Source organism: Cibotium barometz, chromosome 30 (genome assembly GCF_041138505.1).
Source record: "Cibotium barometz isolate CiBa-2024 chromosome 30, ASM4113850v1, whole genome shotgun sequence".
Taxonomy (NCBI): Eukaryota; Viridiplantae; Streptophyta; class Polypodiopsida; order Cyatheales; family Cibotiaceae; genus Cibotium; species Cibotium barometz.
Window position 1 is genome coordinate 53,588,149 of NC_141075.1, and position 4,026 is coordinate 53,592,174.

The window sequence follows — 4,026 nt, forward strand, 5'->3', positions numbered from 1 at the left end:
ATCTTGGGTTAAGGAAAAGCTTTATGAAAAGCTTGATTTGGATTGAGAATGGGTCATGAGTATGACCATTTCTTGAGTGAGAGAGAGAATTTACATAAGAATCATTAGAATTTAAACATAAATGAAAATTAACTTCAATAGCATTTATTAAATTATGTAACTCTTCACTACTATTCAAACTTCAATAGTATTTAAAAAAAACCATACCAATTAAACTTCTCAAGCTTGAGAGGGGTTGAGAAGAGAGAAACATTGAGAAATTATAGAAAGATGAATATTCACTAATTACCTTACAACTTGCTTGATTCTTTGTTCACGGTAGAGGCCCCCAACCAATCAATTGGTTAAGTATGTTGATGGAGCCACTAATGGGGATTGAAGAAAGAGGGAAGCTCCAAAAACTAGTGAATTATTAAATGAATTCACAGTTCTTGGCTTAGGTGGAGTAGAGTAACGATGCATAAACACTATATATTTTTCAACAAGGGTGAGGCTTCTATTTATAGGGAAAATTGAGCTCCTAACCAAACAAACTGATTCTAGAATTTTCTAAATCAGTTTGGTCAATATTTGACCATTTTTAGGTCAGTTAAGCTAACTTTTTGGAACTAGACTTGAATGAGGAGAGAGGAGAGATGAAATATCTCAATTTTTATGAGTTTAAAACTCATTCAAGCATGTGAAATATGCACCTCCTTTAAAGAACTCCCCTTCCTTACATATGTCATATTTTTAATATTGCTCATAGTTTTTTTACTAATAAACCTTGTACATTTTCAACTCTTCATCTTATGTGAAATATGCACCTCCTTTAAAGAACTCCCCTTCCTTACATATGTCATACTTTTAATATTGCTCATAATTTTTTACTAATAAACCTTGTACATTTTCAACTCTTCATCTTATGTGAAATATGCACCTCCTTTAAAGAACTCCTCTTCCTTACATATGTCATACTTTTAATATTGCTCATAATTTTTTACTAATAAACCTTGTACATTTTCAACTCTTCATCTTATGTGAGTATTTACTCATTTTTGGGTATCTTCTTTTTCAAATTGGATTTATCTCCTCCCTACACATGGATTGATGCTATTGGTCCATAGGAACCTTAATTGGACCATAATCCAAAAAATTTTGAAAATCTAGACCCTTAGACTAAGGTCCTTTATACACATTTCCAATTAATTCCAATTGCACATTGGAAAGTTCTTTTTGAATTTCTGTTTCAGGGAAACTTATTTTAATAAGATGAGATAATTTTCTATCCAAAAATATTAAAAATCTGAATATTCTCTCTCTAGAATATTTTCTCTCTCTAGGTTAAAACAGTTAGAAACAAGTCTTTTATATTTCTGAAGAGGGATTGATTATAGGGAAAGATACTAGACATCAAAAAGGGGGTGGGAGAGGAATCTTACATGCAGCCTCCCATAGATATGGTCTTCGTAGGACCCCATACATCTGAATGCACAACATCTAGTGCATTTCTGCTCACATATCTGTTACGTGGAAACACATGCTTTGTTTGCTTTCCAAATTGGCATGCTTCACAGATTTTATGCATACCTTCCACTTTAAATTTTGGCAGCCCTGTCACAATTCCTTTTGTCTGCATAGACTTCAATCTCTGCACATTCACATGTCCAATTCTTTTATGCCATATGTCTGTGTCTGCAACAATTCCTGAACCATTTGCAAACATCGCAGCACTCATCTCAGGCATGTCTACATCCAACGTAAACATTCTGCCCACTCTGTTGCCTTTTGCAACCAACCTGCACTTGTCTTTAAAATCTTCAACATAACATCCATCAGGGTTAAACCGAACCTGCAAACCTTGCTCAATCATCTGGCTAACTAAAACCAGATTCTTTGTTATGTTCGGTACATGAAGTACATCTACAAGGTACTTCACTTTGCCATCCTGCATAGACAATGGCACATCTCCAACGTGGGCAATTGGATGAGCAGTGTCATCCCCTGTTTCCACAAAACCTGGTCTTTTCGGGTTTTTCATCTCCTTGAACCACTCCCCATGACTCGTCATGTGGTTCGAAGCGCCTGAATCCACATACCATACATTATCTTTTTGTGCTGCATCAACATTTTCAGACATGGCATTCACAACATGCTGCATAACAAACAACCTTTCATTATCCTCATTATTTCTGCTTGAGGATGCATAGTTGTTTTGCTGCACTTTCCCATTTTGCATGTCAGCCTGCTTCTTATAACATTCTGACTGCACATGTCCAGGCTTACCATAATAATAGCATTCACGTGCATCATTATATTGCCTTTGCCAATTTCCACGGCCTCTTTGACTCCCCCTGCCTCTGAATTTGCCTCTTCCACCTGCGTGTTGTTGTTGTTGTTGATTCTGGGACTGTTGTTGTTGTTGCTGCTGCTGGCCATAATTTTGATTACCTGTTCGGCCACCTCCTTGACCGCGTCCATGGCCTCCTCTACCTCGTCCTCTTCCTGAACTCGTGTAGAAGGCCTGTTGCTCTGAACTGTTTTGGCTTTGTGAAGACTGTTGGTCTTCACCCAAGTTCTTCTCTTCGATAATCAGCATAGACACCAAATCTGTAAAGTTGGGAATGTTTTCCCGAGTCTGAATAGACGTCTTGACCGCCTTGTATTGTGGCCCGAGACCACGTAGACAGACCTCCACCTTATCATCATCATCTAGTGACACACCAATAGATGCAAGGGATTCCACAATACCCTTTATCTTCAACGCATAGTCATTCACAGACATGCTCTTTTTCTCCACAGTATGAAGTTCATTCTTCAACTGTATCTTACGTGCCTTGGTATTTGTTTCATAAAGCTTTACCAAGGTGTCCCACGCCTCCTTGGGGGACTTGGCATCCTGAATGTGCCCAATCATGGTGTCCTGTATACTAATGGAGAGCCAATACATAACCTTCCTGGCTCCTTGGTTCCAGTCTTTAAACTCTTTCACATCTGCAGCAGTCGGATTTACATCCGGATTTATATCCGGTATCTCCGGTGCCTCTTCATGCTCACCTTCTATGTAGTCCCAATAGCCTTTTCCCATCAGGAAATTCGTCAACCTAAACCTCCAAGCATGGAAGTTATTCTTGTCAAGCTTCTCAGCCACAATCTGAGTTATCCCATCATTTGACATCTTGCCAAACACACAATTTTACCAGAACTGCACTCTGGTTTTTTTTTTTGCACAAACTGCTGTATTTTCTGCACAGCGGTACTGTAGTACTCTCAAATGTCACCAACAGTGACTTCAATGTGCATACATACACCCAATGGCAACTGTAGACCTCTTTGCAGCACCCACAGTGTCTGCACAGTCAATCTGTCTTCCTGCAGTTCTTAAAACAGAGTTCTGCAGAGAATCGATGACTTACCCGCAGTGCTCGAAATCGCCTGCTTTCTGAAAAACGAAGGTCCAGACACGCCCGAAACGCGTTTTCGGCCCGAAAATGGTAGTCCGTAGGACTGTATAGTTGCCCTATAGCTTTACTCCCGCGAAGAAAGCTCCTCAATCAGAGACCGTTTGCCGATGCCTCCCATAGAGCTCCCGACAAGGGTGTAGTCACCAACACAATAGGGAAGAATAGTTGAAGCTCTTACCCTCGTACCGCTTCTTGTGGTTCTCTTGCTTGCAGCTCAGCCCTTAGCATGAACCAGGCTCTGATACCATGAAAAGATGCAGGGGGGAAGAGAGCTTGAGCTCTTGCAAGCACACACACACACACTCACAAAACCCTAATAGAGAACACACAAGGTGAGAGGCTGAAAATCTTCTTCTTCTCTACTCAACACTCAACACACCATATACAAGAATAAGAGTACACATAATATGAAAGGTACTCGCCCAATACATACACGAGTTCTCTATAATGTGAACCCGACTAAATGAGCTGGCGCTATAACTATGCCAGTCTCTAGAATGGCTGTCACACAGCCTGTCATCCCACTGGCCGCATATCTCCCATGATCTCACCAACCATGCCAGTGGTGTAAGTGTGGGGCCTA